Raw genomic sequence first — 20343 nt, 5'->3', positions numbered from 1 at the left:
AACCCTTGCCGTAGCCAATGTTGTCAATTTTTGCTATTTTGTAGCTGGGAATGGTGACACATGATTTTAATCCCAGCACTTGGGAAGCAGCAGAAGAGAGATCTCTACTAGTCTGAGGCCAGCCTGGTCTAGATCATGAGTTCTGGGTCAGCCAAGGCTACACAGTAAGGACTTGTCAACAACCACAACAACAAACAATTGTTTCATCTTCTTTTTGCAACTGGATTTCCAACGTTAGTGTATTAGTCAGGGTTCTCTAGAGTCACAGAACTTAGGGAAAGAATCCCTATATGTATATAGAAGGGGCATTCATTGGGAGTGACTTACAGGCTATAATCCAGCTGATCCAGCCATGGCTAGCTGTGTAGGAAAGTCCAAGAATCCAATAGTTGCTCAGTCCCACAAGGCTGGGTGTCTCATCTGGTCTGTATCTTCAATCTTCAGTCCAGTGAAGGAAGGGATATGCTAGAAGGTGAGGGCAAGCAGGCGAAGAACAAAACCTTTCATCTCCCACGTCCTCATATAGGCTTCTAGCAGAAGGTGTGGCCCAGATAAAAGTGTATCTCCCCCCACTTCAAGATCCAGATCAAAGGGGTGCGTCTTCCTACCTCAAAAGTCCAGACTAGCAGAGAATTCACCCACTTCAAATCAAGCAGAGAATTTCTCATAGGTGTGCCCTCCCTTTCTGGGTTAGGGTTAGGGTTGTAGTTCATCCCAGATAAAGTCAGGCGGACAAGGATAGCCATCGCAATTAGTAATAATGTAATTTGTTCAAAACACTGTCCTTTGCTTGGTGTGATAGTCTTGTCATCCGCCAAAGTCACATGGTCGTGTGCACAAAGGTTTCTTTCTGGGCGCTGTTCTGATTCCTCAGTCCGCATGTCTGCTTTTATATCAGTACCACACTGTTCTGACGGCTCTGGGGTGAGTCTTGAAGATGGCTTTGTTCTGCCTTTTCCAGACGACCTACTAGAAATCTGTGTAGAATTCAGATGAATTATTAGAAGATGAATTTTTTCAGCTTAGATCTTTGCCTTTGCTGTGAAAGTATCATGCCCCTTCTTTGGGTCTATCCTTCCTTCCTTCTTTCCTTCCTTCTTTCCTTCCTTCTTTCCTTCCTTCCTTCCTTCCTTCCTTCTTTCCTTCCTTCTTTCCTTCCTTCCTTCCTTCCTTCCTCCCTCCCTCTTTCTGTCTTGTTTTTGTACTAAGTTTTAAACTCAGGCCGCACACATGCTAATCAAGGGCTCTAACACTCAACTATATCCCTAGGTCTCTTTTTACTTTTTGGATTTGGTACAGGGTCTTGTTAAGATATCAAGGCTGGCCTTGAACGCATCCATAGCCCAAACAGGTTACTTAACTTACACTTCTGTCTCCACCCCCTCTGTAATGTGGATGGCAGGCCTGCACCATCAGGCAGCCTGGGCCTTCCCTCTCCTCCTGAGAATCAAACCATTTCAACCCCACCTCCACTTCCCACCTCCAGAGTCTCAGGACTGTTCTGACCCACTTTGAGCTCTGGGTCCGCTGTGCCCTGAAGTGAACATCTATCAGTTTTTCTTGTAATAGCACAGTTTTCTTCTCCTCTTTTTTTGAGACAAAGTCTTGCTATATAGACCAGGTAAGCTGGCTTTGGACTTGTGTGATCCTCCAGCCTTTGCCTCTGAGGTTTTCATCTTTAAAATATTGACCACAAGGATCTAGAGATGGCTTAGTGGTTAAGAGCACTAACCGCTCTTCCAGGGGATCAAGGTTCGATTCCCAGCACCCACATGGAGGCTCACAATCATCTCTAACGCCAGTTCTAGCCTCCAGTATGCACTAGACATGCACACAGCATACAGACATATGTCCAGGCAAAACACCCATACACATAAAATTTTTTAAAAAATAAATGGATCTTTATTAAAAATTCATCATGACCAGTAATCAACTTCTTACAGAGAGATCAGAGATTCTTCGAGACTCTTGGGGGGGAGGGGGAGGATAAGGTCTCATATTGCCCAGACCTCCTCAGCTATGCAGAGGACAGCCCTGATGTTCTCCCGGCCTCCACCTCCCAAGGGCTGGGATCACAGGTCTGTCTGTCACAGCTGCGTCATTAGGTGGCGAGGGTGGAATTCAGGTTTTCATAGGGGTCAGGCAGGCATCCTATCAACTGAGCTACTCCTCCAACACACACACACACACACACACACACACACACACACACACACACACACACAGAGTTCTTTCCCATTGTCACGTCTTTAAAACAGAGAGCTGGGTCTCAAAATTGGTGACGTCTGACCATGGCCATAGCTTGTATTTTGCTGGTACATGAGGGGTCCTATGTTGTCCAATCCAAGTACGGCCTCCAGGGACAGCCATGACTGGGGTGGCAAGGGAATGAAGAAAAGACAAACTGACACACAGACAAGATGTCCTAGGCCATCTGCTGGAGAAACCACAGCATGCTGGGAGCTTAGTGTGTTTACTATATACAGTTGACGGAGAGGTGGGATTATTGCATTCCTTTGAACCAGGAGGTGGGACTTCCGGTGAGCAGGGGGCGGGCTTATGATGAGCAGCTAGAGCATAGGGACGGGATAGGCTAATATCAGTAGGCGCAGCCTCTGTAGGGGAGCAGTCGTCAGGCCGTAAGAATCTATAAAGCTGTGAGGGGGTGTTATTGAGGACATCTCTGCACGTACTAACAAATCTACACATGGACCAGAGAGAGGCTTTGCCGTTTCCCTCTGAGCCTCACCCTGGGGATGGAGAGAGGGGAGCTTTGCCGCTCATTCCTCCATGGATCTGAAGCTCTGGGGTCCTTGCCATGCCCATCCTTGCCCCCTATGGATGTCTTATGATCAACGGTACCTTGGTTTTCAACGAAACATGGTACGTGTTTGCTGTGTTTACCTACTTACGGCAATGCCTCTGTCATCTGTGGCTCCAAGGCCGCAGGGCCAAGGCCTCGCTCTAGGTCTCTGTGCTCACCAGGTATTTGATGGATTGCTAGGGACCGATTGATGAGTTATAAACTAGTGATCACACTATGTGTGTTCCTAGGCAAACCCCAGAACAATAGCTAGGCTAGATAACATCGCATGCTCGCTGGGCCACAGCACTGTGAGGACTTAACCTTGCTTCACTCTTAGAGGAAGAAGGATGTGGGAGTCCTGCCTCTGAGAACTCTGACAAAGCTCTCACCTCTCTTCCTTGTCAACAGAGGCTTCTGTAAACGGAAATCCACATAAGGCAAACGTACTCTGCAGCAGGGACACCACAGAGGGCATCCTATCCAAAAGTGATGTCAGCTTCTTCCCCAGGACACCTGACGGCTTTGTCTATCTATTCAGGAAATGTCGCCCTTCTATGATCTCAGTGATAGCTGACACTTCTGACCAGGCTGTCCCTGCACATCAAATAAAGTGACTCTGATGAGGAGAAAGTGAAACGTGTCATCTTGTGAAGGCGGATCTGGGTCTGAGGCCAGGCCGGTCTACAGAGCAAGTTCCAAGCTGGCCAGGGCTACACAGAGAAACTCTGTGTGTGGAAGGGGCGGGGGTGGGGTGGGGTGAGGAAGACAGTGTCCTCTGGAGGGGACTTGGCGTTCCTGCTCCGGGTTCATCAAGTGTGACTGCCCAGGGGCAGACTGAGCCCAGCAGCACATACTCTTTCGTTAGCAGTGGTAGGGGCTAATAGAATGGCCGTCCTCACAGGCACACACGAGAATGAGGAGGAGGCTTGATTTTTATTGATTTATTGATTTTGGTTTTTCAAGACAAGGTTACTCTGTGTAGTCCTGGCTGTTCTGGAACTAGCTTTGTAGACCTGAATAACCTCTAACTCAGAGATCCACCTGCCTCTGCCTCCCAGGTGCTGGGATTAAAGGCGTGCACCACCACACCTGGTTCTGGGAGCTGGTTTTTGTTTCAGACTGTTTCTTCTCTCTCCAGACTAAGCAGGAGGCTTGATTTGCAGCAGATTCCTTCAACATTTGAGGAATCCGCTGATGATCCAGTGACACAGCAGGGGTTTTTGCAAAAAAAAAAAAAGGAAATGAGATCAGTAATAAAATATTGGGGTTCTTCTTCACCTCATAGGAACCAAAACTTTTGTAAGTTACAATATAAATGTCACAGTAATGTCAAGGTGCTCTACAAGTTCTCAGAAAAGGTTGGTCTGTCGCTTAGTGGTGGAGCACTTACCTAGTGGTGGAGCACTTACCTAGTGGTGGAGCACTTACCTTAGTGGTGGAGCACTTACCTAGTGGTGGAGCACTTACCTAGTGGTGGAGCACTTACCTAGTGGTGGAGCACTTACCTTAGTGGTGAAGCACTTACCTAGTGGTGGAGCACTTACCTAGTGGTGGAGCACTTACCTAGTGGTGGAGCACTTACCTAGTAGTGGAGCACTTACCTTAGTGGTGGAGCACTTACCTCAGTGGTGGAGCACTTAACTCAGTGTTGGAGCACTTAACTCAGTGTTGGAGCACTTACCTCAGTGGTGGAGCACTTACCTAGTGGTGGAGCACTTACCTAGTAGTGGAGCACTTACCTTAGTGGTGGAGCACTTACCTCAGTGGTGGAGCACTTAACTCAGTGGTGGAGCACTTAACTCAGTGATGGAGCACTTAACTCAGTAGTGGAGCACTTACCTGGTAGTGAAGCACTTACCTCAGTGGTGGAGCACTTCCCTTAGTGGTGGAACACTTAGGAAGGGCCAGAGTTCCATCTCAGACTGCAAGGAAGAAAACTATTACTCCTCTTTACTGAGAAATCCACTCCACTGTGGTAGTTTGAAAGAAAACGACCCTCACAAAGGGAGTGGCACTATTAGGAGGTATGGCCTTGTTGAAGGAAGTGTGTCACTGTGGAGGCAGGCTTTGAGATCTCATATATGCTCAAGCTACTCCCAGTGATACAGTTCCCTTCCTGTTGCCTTTGTGGCTCAGACATTTAGTGTTATCCTGAAGAATACCTCTATCGCTTACCTGACAGTCACTGGGAGGATTAGTGACAAGATCTGGTGTGCAGAGGGTCGAGCTAAACTCTGTGTATCCTCCCATCCATAGTGTCAGGAATGGGGTAGAAGGAGAGGAAGAATCCTGAGTGGAAGGGGTAAGCACAAGAACAGAGATGGAGGCAGGAAGCAAGCACAACTCCCATCCTCACGCTCCTGAATCTGCAGATCCAACCAGCTTCAGGTTCAAACCTCAGAAACAGAACTGCATCTTCCCCGAACACGCACAGGCTGTAACATTGGTTTTGTTCCCTTAATGATATGCTCTGAGCTCTCCTTGGCAGGTACATCGTGTTAGGCACAGCAAACCATCTGGAGGGAAGACACGAGAGGGTACTATTTGAATACTCTTCAATTTAACATAAGGGCCTTGAGAACCCATTGACTTCAGTATGGAGAAAGATCTAGAAAGCATGGGTAGGGGGTTAAAATACAGCAATAGAAGACCAGGAGGTAAAGAGTCAAAGAGATCCGAGAAAGCAATTGCTGAGCACAGTGTGGCAATGAACGATGCAAGCAATAGTTTCCCTGAGCCAAGCACGGGGTGAAGTGCTGTCTACCCCTGTTCTGTGCTTCCCAGGGCGGTGAAGGTCTCTTCAAGCACAATATCCATGCCCAGGGTTTGCCCGTTCCTAGCAGTCTCCTTTGGTGCCCTGGGCTGAGTCAGCTCCGCTTTCAGAGCCTCAGGCCTCCCAAGTAGGTGACTCAAAGACACAGGCTTCTCCTCCCCCACGCCTTTCAGGAAACGGCTCACAAATGTACTTGACAGAAGTCTAAAACCAAATGGATCATCCGGTAGGTGTTGAAGGCTGGGCACACTGTGCTAATGCCAGTCTTAATTAATCCAGAACTTGAGCGGAGCGTGGTGGCTCACACCCATAGTCCCAGCACTTGGAAAGAAAGGCAGGAAGTTCAACACCAGATGGAGGACTTCCTGGACTACATGGTGCATGCACCCCCATTCCAGTCAGGACTACAGAGTAAGATCCTGCCTGAAAGAAGAGAAAGACAATGATGATCGTGATGATAAACTTGACCCCATCCCTTCCTTCTAAAGGTTGTCTTCAGCGTCCCTCCACAGATGAGTTTTCCTGGCCCCGGCTATCTCTACCACCTTCTGGCTAGGCCATGACTGTGTGTGGAAACCAACTCAATGAGGGTATGTGTCATGGACTGAAGTAAGAGCCATTCCCCGGTAGCTTGTCCACGGGTCCTAAGCGTTCCAAAGCTAAAGGTCTCTACCACTCTCTCTCTCTTCCTTTCTGCAGTACTGGGGATTGAACCAGGGCCTTGTGTGGGCTAAGCAAGCACAGTCTACCACTAAGCTATGGCTTCACTATACCCACTACCCCCTTTCTTTTAATCTTTTTTTATTATTGATTTTATTGAGCTCTACATTTTTCTCTGCTCCCCTCCCTTCCTCTCCCCTCCCCTTCAACCCTCTCCCATGGTCCCCATGCTCCCAATTTACTCAGGAGATCTTGTCTTTTTCTACTTCCCATGTAGATTAGCTCCCCGTATGTCTCTCTTAGGGTCCTCATTATTATCTAAGTACTCTGGGATTGTGAATTATAGGCTGGTTTTCTTTGCTTTATGTCTAAAAGCCACTTATGAGTGAGTACATATGATATTTGTCTTTCTGGGTCTGGGTTACCACACCTAATATGATATTTTCTAGATCCATCCATTTACTTGCAAAATTTCAAGATGTCATTTTTTTTTCTGCTGTGTAGTACTCCATTGTGTAAATGCACCACATTTTCCTTATCCATTCTTCTTGAAATTCTTTTGATACCAGATAGTACATCAGAGTCTTTGGAGGTGTCAACCATCTGTCTTCGGCTGCTAACATGGTGGCAGCCAAAGAGATAAACCCATTGCTGCACCAAATTTACTAACACGGTGCAACCCTGCTGGGACCCGTCAAGGTCCCTCGGGACTGTGGTCTTCTCCAGAGTCACCAGCAGCACAGGTTTGGAAGAATCCTTCATGGTTGGCCTTGGAAGTTCTCTCAAAAGCAGTACACAGAGCCTCATGTTCTGTAGTTCCCTCTGGACCCCAGCTGGTTTCCTCCTGTATCCGTCCCCGCCCCCCCACTCCTACCCCCACTCCCCACCCACAAACCCATGCACCCTCTCCCACTTCCCTGCTGCTCTGGCTGCTCTGAGCTGCTACTTCAGCCTTCACTGTGATAAAAGGCCTGCTGTCTCCTAAAAACAACAGAGAGATGGCTGTCGGGCACGTGCCACCAAACCTGTCCACCTGAGTTTGATCCTCAAAAGTCACAAGGTAACAGAAGAGAACTGAGTCTCTCAAGTAGTCCTAGGACCCCCACATGTGTTATGGCGCACATGCACCCCATACATGCACGTACAAACTCACATACACACAAAAATAAGTAAATAGCTGTGATGGAAATGGAGTAAATAATAAATGAAAACGAATGCCATTGTAAATCCATCTGAGATGGCTATTATCGGGGTACCTCCCCCAGAAAAGAAGGCAGAGCTGAACCAGAAGAGAACGCTAAGGTTTCCTGGCTTAAATTCACGACTGAGAACACAGAAGGAAATGGCTTCTGGTCAGTAAACGAAAAAAGTGATCCAGAAACAAGGAGTAGTAACCATGTCTTAAGGGGTGTGTGAAATAAATGTACTAAGGAATAAACCTGTCTGGAACAAGTAGATACTCCTATAAAAAGAAAACAAAATGAATCTGAGCCCTTCCCCACAGAAAGCAATGCAGTCAGCACGAAAATCTAAATGTTACAGGTAAAAGTAGGAAGATTTTGATACCGAACACAGTGGTAGATTTCATTATCTCAAAGAGAATTCCCTAAAATGAGCACTAAGAGCCCTGGCTGCTCTCCCAGCACCCACATGTCACTCATAACCATCCATAACTCCAGTTCCAGGGGACCCAATGCTCTCTCCTGGCTTCTGTGGGCACCAGGCACACATGTGGTGCACAGACATACATGCAGGGAAACACCCATTCACACACACACAACACACTAAACAATGTTTTCATTACATTAATTAAATAAGTAAACAAACAAACAAGTAAACAAGCGTTTGAAGACGACTTCAATACTTTAGAATACGGACGTCAACAGAAGAAAACACGGAATGGGGAAGCTGAGCTACAACAGACAATGCTTCACACAAACAATGAAGTCCAATGTACGAAAGATGTGCACCAGCTGTTACACATCAGAGACAAGCAACCCAAATAGAGGCTGGCAAATCTCTGAGCAAGCATTTTAGAGAGGAGGGCGGCACACGGAAGTGATCAATAGCAGGACACTTTTGTATGCACATACAAGGCTCAGGCCCAACAAACAAACAAAACAAAGAAACCCTGATACTTTAAAAGGTGTTCTGGGCTGGAGGCATGGCTCAGCGGTTAAAAGCACTTTCAGCTCTCCCAGAGAACCAGAGTTAGGTTCCCAACTCCTATATCAGGTGGTTTACAAACACACCTAATTAAACGAACAATTATCTTTTTAAAGAGAAGTAGTGGGCTGGGTGTGGTGGCGCACCTCTTTAAACCCAGCACTTGGGAGGCAAAAGCAGGTGAATCTCTGTGAGTTTCAGACAATCCATGGCTATACCATGAGACCATCTCAAAATTTTTTAGAAAGTGGTATTCAACTTCACCTTTAATAAACAAACAGGACAGGCAAGATGGATGAGTGGGTAAATGTTGTGGGATATTTGTACGCTGTGTAAAGATGTGTCACTGTGGTTGGTTTAATAAAGAGCTGTGAGGCCAATGGCCAGGCAGGAAGATGTTAGGTGGGACTTCCGGGGACAGAGAGGACTTGGGGAAGAAGGAGGCAGAGTCACCAGTCAGATGAAGTGGTAACAGGTTTGACAGTACATAATAAAGGTAACTAAGCCATGCAAAAGAACATAGAATAAAGGATAAGGATTAATATAAATGATAAGAGCTAGTTAGGAACAAGACTAAGCTAAGGCTGAGTTTTCATAACTAATAAGAAGTCTCCCTGCTGTTATGTGGGCGTTGGCTGGCTGGACAGAGAAAGACTCCTTACAGGTAAAGGCACCTGCTGCCGAGCCTGACGGCCTGAGTTCAATCACCAAGCCCCGCATAGTGGAAAGAGAGGATCAATTCCTGAAAAGTTGTCCTCTGACCTCCAGAAGTGCCATGGCCCGTGCATGTAAATATATATGTACATATGCATGTGTGTGTGCATGCACAAACACACACACAAATGGAACTTAAAATACACCAAAGTTGGTAACAAAACATTACAGTCTGACGATGTAGTGCAGATATAGACTAGAACCCTGTAAATTGTTGATGAAATAAACACATGCAGAACATAACTTAGAGAGCAGTATGTCATCGCTTAGGAAACCGTCACACAGCCTATTGGTCAGCAGCTTAATCCCCACGGAAGAAACGCAGCAAATGTGCGCAGAGGCTTGTGATCGCAGCATCCGTAATAAACAAGAAGTCCAAGTCCTGCTCCAGCAGGAGCAGAGTGAATAGTCTGTCACTGAGACTGTCATAGTGTTGTCTGTGATCCTGGGTGGTCACAGCTGGGGTCTGGTCACTGAGGACTGTGTTGCGGGAAGTCCTTCCGCTCCTCCAGCCTATAGCCGCTGAGATACCAGCCCATTGGGACGTGGTCTCTTTCCCTTTAAAAAAAGCGGCTACTTCCCTTCTCGCTCTCTTTGCTTCCTGCTCCGTCCCAGACAACAGCCCTCTGCGCAATCAGGAAGGAGTCTAGTCGCCAGAAACGGAGCAGGAAGCGAAGAGAGAGCGGGGAGGGAAGACGCCGCTTTTTTGAAGAGAGAGAGACCACGCCCCAATGGGGTGGTATCTCAGCGGCTATAGGCTGGAGGAGCGGAAGGACCTCCTGAAACAGGACTGTCCAATTTCTTCATCTTCATCTTCTTCACAGGTGCCTTTACTAAACAAAGAAAGGCTTCATCTGCCTTCACATCTTCCTAACCAGGGCAAAGAGAAACCATAAGCATTCAGAGAAACAAGTAAATGCAATCTGAAATGTGCTTAGCACACAATAAATGCTCAATAAAACTGGCCGTTGCACTGGGCACGGTGGTGCACACGTGTAACACTCACACGTTGAAGGTTGAGGCAGAGAGAAAGTAGAGCTCAAGTCAGCGTGGATGCCGTACTGAGACCTGTCTCAGATTCATAGCATCCTGACAGACCCAGAAGCTGAGTGCCTCGTGTTTATATTCCTGCCTCACATCCCGAGGCTAGTCAAGTGACTGACCCTGTAACAACTGCATCTCTTCACGTATGTTCTTTGAGATGTTTGTATCATCATGGGAGGGAGGGGTTTATTGGGCCCCACCCCCTCCAACGGTTTTACACAGTTATTGGTTGATAGAAAGAGGAATAGGCCATTTCTCCCATGGTGTCCCAGAAACAACCCTAATGGAACTCACTACACCTCCAAAACAAAAAACAAAAAGAAGGAGGAGGAGGAGGAGGAGGAGGAGGAGGAGGAGGAGGCATGGATGTAGAGGAGGGGGTCAATAGGATACAGGAAGGAAATTGGAGAAAATGGGAGGGGAGAAGTAAGGGGAGGATACGTATAAATATGATCTAAATGTGTTTTTACATTATGGAAATGTCATGTGATTTGAAAGAAAATGACCCCCAAAGGGAGTGGCACTATTAGGGTGTGTGGCCTTGTTGGAGGAAGTGTGTCACTGTTTGAGGTCTCATATATGCTCAAGTCACACCCAGCGCAACAGACCACGTCCTGTTGCCTGCACAAGATGTAAGACTCTTGGCAACCTTCCATCTTGTCTGCATGCTGCCGTGTCCCACCAAGATGATAATGGACTGGACCTCTGAACTGTAAGCCACTCAATTAAATGTTTTCCTTTATAAGAGTTGCTGGAGAGATGGCTCAGTGGCTAAGAGCACTGCCTGCTCTTCCAAAGGTCCTGAGTTCAATTCCCAGCAACCACATAGTGGCTCACAACCATCTGTAATGAGATCTGGTGCCCTCTTCTGGCCTGCAGGCATACATGGAGGCTGAACACTGTGTACATAATAAATAAATAAATCTTTTTAAAAAATGGGGCTGAAGAGATGGCTCAGAGGTTAAGAGCATTGCCTGTTCTTCCAAAGGTCCTGAGTTCAATTCCCAGCAACCACATGGTGGCTCACAACCATCTGTAATGGGGTCTGGTGCCCTCTTCTGGCCTGCAGGCAAACACACAGACATAATATTGTATACATAATAAATAAAATATTTTTTTTAAAAAAGAGTTGCTGTGGTCATGGTGTCTCTAATGAAACTTATTACCTATACTTAATACAGGTTGTTTAAAAAAAATTTTTTTTAAAGAAAAATAAATTGAGACGAAGTCTCCCTAACTGCCCAATTGTGATTCTCCCTCTGCGTCTCCTGATTGGAACCTACGCCACCTATCCACGCCTCCTCCGTTTGCAGGCAGGCAGTTCAGCCAACGCCAGAACAGCAGCTCCGTACGATGACCACAGAGCCGAAACCCCTTACGACTAAGAATCGCCATGATACCCTTTCTGTGTCTAGACAATGTCCACAAACACAAACATGTACTTCCATCCTACAATGGCCCAGGGAAAGGGAGCAAGGCCGTACAGCCTGGGTGGGAGACTGTCCATTCTGGGAGGTTTGCACGGGAAAGGAACTGCCTGGAGGTCTCGTTCTCAGAAAATGCTCTCCTCGGGCTGCATGGCCAGTGCCAAGCAGGCTTGGGGCAGCGAGTCATGCCAGAGCCTTGGCGGTGCCCTTACCAGCTGTCTGGCTTTGGGCCATTTTCAGTAGACTCTCTGAACCTTTATTTCCTTAGTGGAAAGCCAGGGATCTTGGCAACCCGAGAGGCTTCTTGAGGGCTGAATAAGTTCATCTGTGTAATTCCTCTGGCCAGTGCCTGACGGACAGGAAAGCCCTCACCAGACAGGGGTAACAGAGCCTTTCTCTCTGCACTGGAGGTCAGTTAACTTCCTTTGGGGAAGTTAGGGAAGGGGCTTTTGTTTTGTTTCATTTTGTGTTTCCCTGGCTGGCTCGTACTTACAATAGAGCACACTAGCCCTGAACTTACAGCATCCTTCTGCCTCAGCCCCTCCAAATGCGGAGATTACAGGCACGCACTACCAGGTCCATTTTGACTACATTTGTATTGTAGTCTTATTAGGATAAAGATGTAGCTGTGAATTAATACTTTATAATCCAGAATAAGCAGTTGTTCATCCTTCTGAGGGCAGAGATGGGCACAGCTCAGCACAATGGATGTTTTGAGCACAGAATGCGGGACCTTCCCACCTCCCTCAACACCAGCCCAAAGCCTTGTATGAGCAGATGTTCAGGGCATAACTGGACTGGTTACAGATGTGCTATTAGAGACATCTATATCCCGCAAAGCAACGAGACACTGCGCACTGTCAACGAGTCTAAGTAGCTAATGAATAGGGCTGTCTACACTGTTTTTAAACAAACTCAAGTAGGAGGTTTCATGCATCATACACTTCGGTGCTTAAAGAAAAGAGCTATTAAATTCTGTCCTATAAGGTCAAATGCAAGATTGCTGTGTTACTTTGAACTGTCACACTGAGAAAAGACAGACACAGTCAACAAATGGGGCTTGAATTTTCACCACACACTCTAAACCCAGATTCGCTCAGGGAAGCAGTTACCATCCTGACCACCAGGGACGCTACAGACAAACACATTTTCACTCTAGTGCCTAATGGGGAAAAGCTCTCTCTCAACAACCAGGTTCAGGGCACCAGCCACAGTACCAGGCTCCCTTCTATCTTCTGCGCTGGAAACGTTGTTAGGACATGGAAATGTGGCCCAACCCAGAATTCCCGTCTAGTCGGTTTGGCTTATGTGTGCATATTCATAGATTTACACCTCAAATTACCCTAAATATAGTCTTTGTTCAAATCAAGCAAGAGGCAAACTTTTACAACTGATGATTAAACCACATAGTCAGCATCTTAGTTGTCACCTAGAACATGTGTAACATGGTAGGGTCAGGAGCCACCGTCTCAGTCTTTCTGGTCTTTGCCCATCATTTAAACTGTTTGCGGTAATAAATACATGTCATTTATAATTGCTCACCTTCCCCATTTTAAATCACTACTCCTGTGCTTTAAGCACCCACACTGCTGTGCAAGAACCACCCTCTGTTTCTAGAACTCTTGTTCCCAAACTGAGATTCCACACCCGCCACCAACTCCCCATTTTCCGCTCCACGAGTCCTGGCGACCACCATTTTACTTTCTGTCTCTAAGAATTTTCTGTTTGTTTTTTAAGACAGAGTCTTAAAACTTAACCCTATGTCTCCTGATCGTCCTGATTTCACTTCTCAAGTGCTGGGATTGCAGAATATGCCCCAAGCATGACCCCCACAGTCTTGCATGGTAGCTTACAGAGTGTGCCCCAGGTATGACCCCCTGCCCCAACAGTCTTACATGGTAGCCCTCATGCCGTCCTTTCTCTCTGCTTCGCAAGTGCTGGGATCAGGGGATGAAATGCCACTCCTGCCTTCAATTAGAGTAGCTCTGATGAACTGAATCTTGCAGTATTCATTCCATCATAGGTATGAACCACACTTGTATGTCCATCATCCATCCACAGATACTTGGGTCGCTTCCACAGTTTGGCTATTGAATAATTTTATGCACACAGTGTGCAAACATTTGTTGGAGCTACGTATGTAAATCCACAGTTGTACTGAAAAGCTGTGGAGCCATCATAACTCTATACTATGCTTCCAATACAGACGACAGAACTTATCCTGGAGACCCCGAGTCACACAGAGCTCCTGGGATGCAGAAACACAGAGACTATCCTGTACTGTCCGGAGAACAAAAACTACAGAATGAGAATGGCCCTCACAGGCTCACAGAGTTGAATACTTGGTCACTAGGAAGTGGCACTCTTTGAAAGGATTAGGAGGTGTGGCCTTGTTGGAGAAAGTGTGACCCTGGTGGTGGGCTTTGAGGTTTCACAAAAGTCTATTCCAAGCCTGGACTCGATGTCTTCTTGTTGCCTGTGGATTCAGATGCAGGTCTCTCAGCTACTTCTCTAGTAAAGTTTCCACACCCCTCACCACGACAATGGACTCAACCTCTGAAACTCTAAGTGAGCCCCAATTAAATGCTTCCTTTTATAAGGTTATTGTAGACACAGTGTCTCTTCACACAGCAGAACACAGATTCTTATTCTGTCTTCAGATACTAAAGTCCTTGAAACCTAGACTAACCCTTCTCAGCTTGAGAACTGTGTCTAACCTGGTGGTGCAAGCCTGTAATCACGACACTCAGGGGATGTTAGCAGAAAGAGCAGGATGCCAAGGTCAGACAGAGACTGTGAGATTCTGCCTTACGTTAAAAAGCAAAAACCCAGCTGGGTGGCTGTGGTGCATGCCTTTAATCCCAGCACTTGGGAAGCAGAGGCAGGTGGATCTCTGTTAGTTCAAAATCAGCCTGGTCCACAAAGTGAGTTCCAGGACAGCCAGGACTGTTTCACAGAAAAGCACATGTCTCAAAAACAAAGTCAACAACAAAAACCCACAAAACAAACAACAACAGGCCAAGTCACACAACCAGGCCACCGTGCGTGTGTGCAGCTCCGGGTTCCGGTGGAGAGATGCCTGTGTGCCTTACAGCTTGTTTTCTTTCTCTTTGGAATGAACCGAGTTCAGACCCGAACAGAAAAGAATTCTTCCAGAGAACAGAGCACATTGCTAACCCAAGTAGATCCAAACTTTAATAAGACAATGGGAAGTTTCTGCAAAATGACCAGAGTCCTAAATTTTGCCTTATTCCTGAAATAAATCCTCCACTCATAAAGGGAATTTTGGTATCATTTTCAAAATTGCTGTCAAAATTCATTCAACTATTATTTTTACTAAATATCCCTTAATGTTCTAGCCTCCTGAAAGACCCTGGGGAGCCAGAGGGAACAAGAGGCCTGCAGACATTGAGTTGAGTGCGGCATGGACAGTGACCTGATTCTGTTGGAACCATGCTCTAAAAGCCCAGGGAAGGTCAGGCAGGAGCCTGGAGCTGCTAGGTAGGAGCGCTGTTCAGATACTGAGGTCAGGTCAGCTTAACTGCTGACCCATCTCCAGGCAGTGGTATCGGGTGTCTGCATGGCCTCTAGCTGTGATAAAGTCATAGGATTAGTTAGAATTGAGGTGAGCTCAACTAGTTTCTTTAAGGAAAAAAAAATTGGGGGAGGGGGGTTCGAGACAGGGTTTCTCTGTGGCTTTGGACCCTGTCCTGGAACTAGCTCTTGTAGACCAGGCTGGCCTCAAACTCACAGAGATCCGCCTGCCTCTGCCTCCCGAGTGTGAAGAACTCACATGGGTCAGTACACAGCATTTTGCAGTAATCCTTTAATTGGGAGATACGGGATGACAGTAAATTATGATGACTGGGTGCTATTTGCTTTCTGTCCACTCCACACACAGGTGCTGGAATTCACCCTCCCGGTCAGCCGCCTCGGTCCCTGAATATTGTGAAAAGCTCTTTAGCTCTCCAGCTTCCTTTGACCAAGATGCCTCCAAAAGGTGCAGATTAACAGCAGCTGTACAAACAGCCTGACCGTGGATTGTACACCTGCTCTCCCTTAGAACCCACGACTATGGAGATTTGTAGTCAGTGAGCCCCTTCAGTGGAGCAAGAGGTCCTTTTCTAAGTATCAGTGTGTTCAAAGTAAACATCTGTCTGCTGGCTTGGTACCGTTTCCCCTGGCTCAGCAGTTTGGCACCTGTTGTTGTTATGCCCAGACTTCTTGCCCCCCAAAAGAGACCACCAGGGATCTAGGACTTGGATGCAAAAGCAAGGTTTATTCCAAAATACCAGCCTAGGCAAGGAACTCGTCCAGCACACGCAACACAGTGAGGGCGAGGAGCTGCCTTCCAGAGATTATAGGACTTTTTTATAGACAATCTTGCAGGACCACCAATTCTCACCTAATTTGAATACCCGAACCTAATTGAGGACAGCAAATTCAAAAATCATGATGTCATTATGTAATGGCCATGAGTATATTCTCGGTTGGCCCATTCCTATCTGTCCTTGAGGTATGTAGATGAAGCATACTATTGACCCATTTTTAATTGGCCAGTTCTTGGCTATCCTTGAGGCAGTGCCCTCCCAGTTGCTATCGGCTCCTGCAACTGCCCTTGTCACGTGTGAAGTGTTTTTCAAAATAGCCTAGCCTAAACAGCGTGGTTCAGGCAGAAAGCAATAGGTCACTCTGATGGGTTTCATTTCTTTATGATTGGCACGAAATGAAAGCCATGAGCTGACTGTCCCTGTATTGTGAAGTAGTTCCTAAAACGGTCCTGGGGGGGGGAGGACGACTGGGGGGAATGGGGGAGGGACGGGAGAACGGGGGAGACAGAGGAAGGAGCTTCTTCCCAGTGGTAACTAGGTAACTGCAGCTTGCTTTTGAAACATTGTATGGCAGCTCAGAAAGTGGGGTGCTGGTAAGTTCCCTTTCACTCGAAAGTAGCGACTTTTTTGATGGAAATCCACCCACACTCACAAACCACTGTTTTCTAGATGCCATGTGGTAGAATCTTTGGCTATGAGGCTGCCATCGCTAGTAGACGTCACAGGTCTTTCACAGAAGCCATGAAAGATATTCCCAATGCTGTTTTACTAACTGGCAGAAGAAACCAAGAAGAAAGGAGGAGGAAGACCCTACGGAGAGGAGGATCCGGTATGCCACATGAGGGCCCTAGGGTCTCTCACATGCCCTTGTCAGTTGAACTGTCTTTGCCCGTGGGTTTTTTCTAGCCTGATATGAGAGCCCTGTGGAAGTGGTGACTCAGCCCTGATTTCCAGAGAGAATATTTGAGGGTTTTTTTTTTCAAGTACCTCAAGAAAGAAGTGTCTAAAAAGGATGTGTGGTGTTGGTGTCGCCCAATACTAAGTAGTAAGGATCTTGGTTTCTAAATGAACAGGTTTTCATTATTTGCAAAATAAAATCAGCTCTCACTGTGGCCAGGTGTGGTGGTGCACCTGCAGTCCCAACTTCTGGAGAGGCTTGAGGCTAAGGATCCTACCAGCCCATGAGTTCAAAACCAGCCTGTGTAACACAATCTTACTGCCTTCAAGAGATAAATCTTGGAGAGGTGCTCACTCAGCGATAGGTTTACCTCAAAGGCATGAGGACATCTGATCAATCCCTAGGACTTATGAGGCAGTGCTGGGCATGGTGGTGGGGAGGCAGACACAAGGGGATCCCTGGGCCTCACTGGCCAACCAGTCTAGCCTGCCTGGTGAGCTCCAGACCAATGAGAGATTCTGCCTCAAAGGAGGTAGATGACATTCCCGAGGGTGACCCCTGTCTTTGGCATAAACAAACTACAAGTGTCTATGCACACACATGAACATGCCTATACACATATGCATCCCGTGTGTGTATAGTTCACAGTGCTTCTCAACCTGTTGGTCGAGATCCCTTTGGAAGAGTGAATGACCCTTTTACAGGGGTTGCCTCAACCATTGGGAATATCAGATACATTATAATTTATAAAAGTAGCAAAATTACAGGTATGAAAATGATTTTACAGTTGGGGGGTCACCACAGCGTGATGAACTGTATAAAGGGGCCATAGCATTAGGAAGGTTGAGAGCCCCTGTAATAGTGTGTATAAAATAGTTGGTATCAGACTGTTGTATGAGGCTTTTCTCATAACATCAGTGTTTCCTTGTGTCATTAGTGCGCTTAAATTTATATTTAACATAGTTTGTTAGTATACATTTCAGTAGCTGAGGATCGTGTGGATTTTAGTTTTTGGTAATGATGGATGAACCATAGTTTCTCACTCAGAACTGGCTTTATTCTATCGAGAACTGGAGATAGTGGCTCTGTTAAAAATTCCTTTGTCCACAACACAATATACAACAAATAAGGATTTTGCCAGTGAACATTAAAAAAAAAAAAGCTGGAGGTGGCTTCATCCAAAACCTGCGAAAATTAGTCAAAATATTTACAAATGTGTAATTTATTTTTAATTACATGTGTATGGGGGACGTACACATAAATACAGGTTCCTGGAGGCTGGAGGCATTTGATTCCCAAGGGCTGAGTTACAGGTAAGCTGTCTGACATGGGAGCTGGGAACTGAACCTGGGTCCTCTGAAAGAGCAGCGAGCATTCTTAACCACTGAGCCATCCATCTCTCTGTACACTTACCAAAATATTTTAGAGAGCCAGCCTCTCCTGAAGACTTAGGATGCAGTAGGATCAAGTAGACCTACAGACACTTCATCATCTGAACTTGGCTTTTGTGTCTCAAGGAGGTGCTGGCCCAAGGCTATAGTCAGTCTCTCTCTCTCTCTCTCTCTCTCTCTCTCTCTCTCTCTCTCTCTCTCTCTCTCACACACACACACACACACACACACACGTGTAGCTGACAGAGTTTACTTAGAAACTCTTGTAGAGGTGGGTCCACTGAGCTCTACCAGGACTGATTACACTAACAAGTGCTTTGCTTGGTACCTCCCTCCCTATAACCAGTTTGTGCTAAAGACTGGGTGGGTCACTCGGGTGAGCAAGCCACTCTTATTAGATAGCACACAGAAACGTGTTTGAGATGGTTTGGGGACTATATGCTTAATCCTACGGCAAAGTGGGTTTTGTTGTCATCTGGAGGAGTCTGTGTCAATCCTTGCTCAGAGAGCTAAGAGTACTTGCTCACCCAGAATCAGAGCAATGACCCTGGGTTCAGCCAGAGCAATGATTCTTGTGTTATTTTCTTTTATCTTCTCCAGTGCCGACTCCCGTGAGAACAGGGTGGGTTGGGGACACTACAGACTGGCCTGGGGATGTCAACCAAACCTTACAGCGTTGGGAAAACCTGGCTTACCGTCAAGTTCATTGTCTGAATCAGGATCCTCAAGATGGCTGCAAAGGAGGCGTGGGAGATGAGCGAGCCCCTGCTAAGGAGGCTTGGGAGGGAAGACACTCCCCAGCCTGACTGCAATAATGTTCCTTTGTTCCGTCACTATTCCATCTCTCACGACCAGCTCTGGGCCCTTCAAATCTTCCTGACCACACCCATCCTCCTGGTGGCCATGCACGTACCAGAGACACAAAAAGAACGGGAGTTTTGGCAGGAAGACACAAAGAATAAACTTAAAGACATTTAAGAGATCAAAAGCCAGAGGTGCAGGGACTGTGGGGATGGCTCAGAGGTTAAGAGCACTTCCTTTCTTTCCAGAGGACCAGAGGTCATTCTCAGTGCCCATCTGTAACTCCAGCTCAAAGGAACCAGCACCCTCTTCTGACCTCTGTGGGTGTTTGTACATACATGGCCACACACACACACACACACACACACACACACACACACACACACACACACGGGGGAGGGGGGAGAGGGAGAGAGAGAGAATATTAAAAACAAACAAATGAAAACACCAGCAGGTCTATATCAAAGGGTACCTGTGGTGAACCCGTTACACCACCAGCGTCTTCTTCCGGGTCATTTTTGAAGCTGTCTTCATGCGTGTCTTTTATATCCTATACAACAGCTTCTTCATGCAGTGTCTGATGAGATGCGGTGCCTAGCCTTGTTCCCGTACGGTGGACCGTTTCATTTCTAGGCCCACAGAAGACTGTCTTCATAGCGTGCATGATTCCTGTGCCTGGAATTTGCGTCCTGCTAAACACCACAGAATTGTTCTAGTTTTATTGCTCATTAGATACTGTTCAGAAAGGGCTGTGGAGAGATGTCTCAGCGGATAAAGATTTGCCGTGCCGGCATTAGAAGCACAGTTCAGAGCCGCACACCCATGTTAAATAAATAATCAGAGCAGTTGTTTTTGAAGCCTGTGCCCCCAGCACCAGGGAAGTAGAGATGGGAAGCTCAGAGCAAGCTGACTACCTAGTCCAGCAGAACCTGTGAGGCCCCACATGAATAAATAAAGAGCAAGCAAGGACAACACATTGACTTCAGGTCCCCACACACATGCAAATATATACCCATGCCCAGACCACATGTATCGCCAATGGTCAGGAATGGCTGTTCTGCAGTCAGTCCCTTCAAGTGAAGATAAAAAAGTGAGCTGGCGAACGGGGAAGGCTAGTGAGTTTCCGTTCGCCTCCCTGCACTGACGAAGGAGTTTCTTTAGATCGTCCTCTCTGCTCTCTCTCCCTCTCCTCTCTTCCTCCCTTCTTCTCCCTCCCCTCTTCTCCCATCCCTGAGGACCGAAATCTAGTATTTGAGTATATTCTAAATCTAGCCTATTCCTACTGGTAACACCCACAGCCCCCTGTTCTAGCCTTTCTCTTCACCTGTTCAG

The 20343-nt window shown here is 46.8% G+C and overlaps 1 pseudogene; it reads left to right on the top strand.

The window, feature by feature from the left end:
* Positions 1–18864: 18864 nt before the first annotated feature.
* Positions 18865–19727, top strand: LOC142836137 (gap junction beta-2 protein-like; annotated as a pseudogene).
* Positions 19728–20343: the final 616 nt, after the last annotated feature.

Source organism: Microtus pennsylvanicus, chromosome 15 (assembly GCF_037038515.1).
Source record: "Microtus pennsylvanicus isolate mMicPen1 chromosome 15, mMicPen1.hap1, whole genome shotgun sequence".
NCBI classification, from domain to species: domain Eukaryota; kingdom Metazoa; phylum Chordata; class Mammalia; order Rodentia; family Cricetidae; genus Microtus; species Microtus pennsylvanicus.
This window is presented reverse-complemented; position numbering and strand designations above follow the sequence as displayed.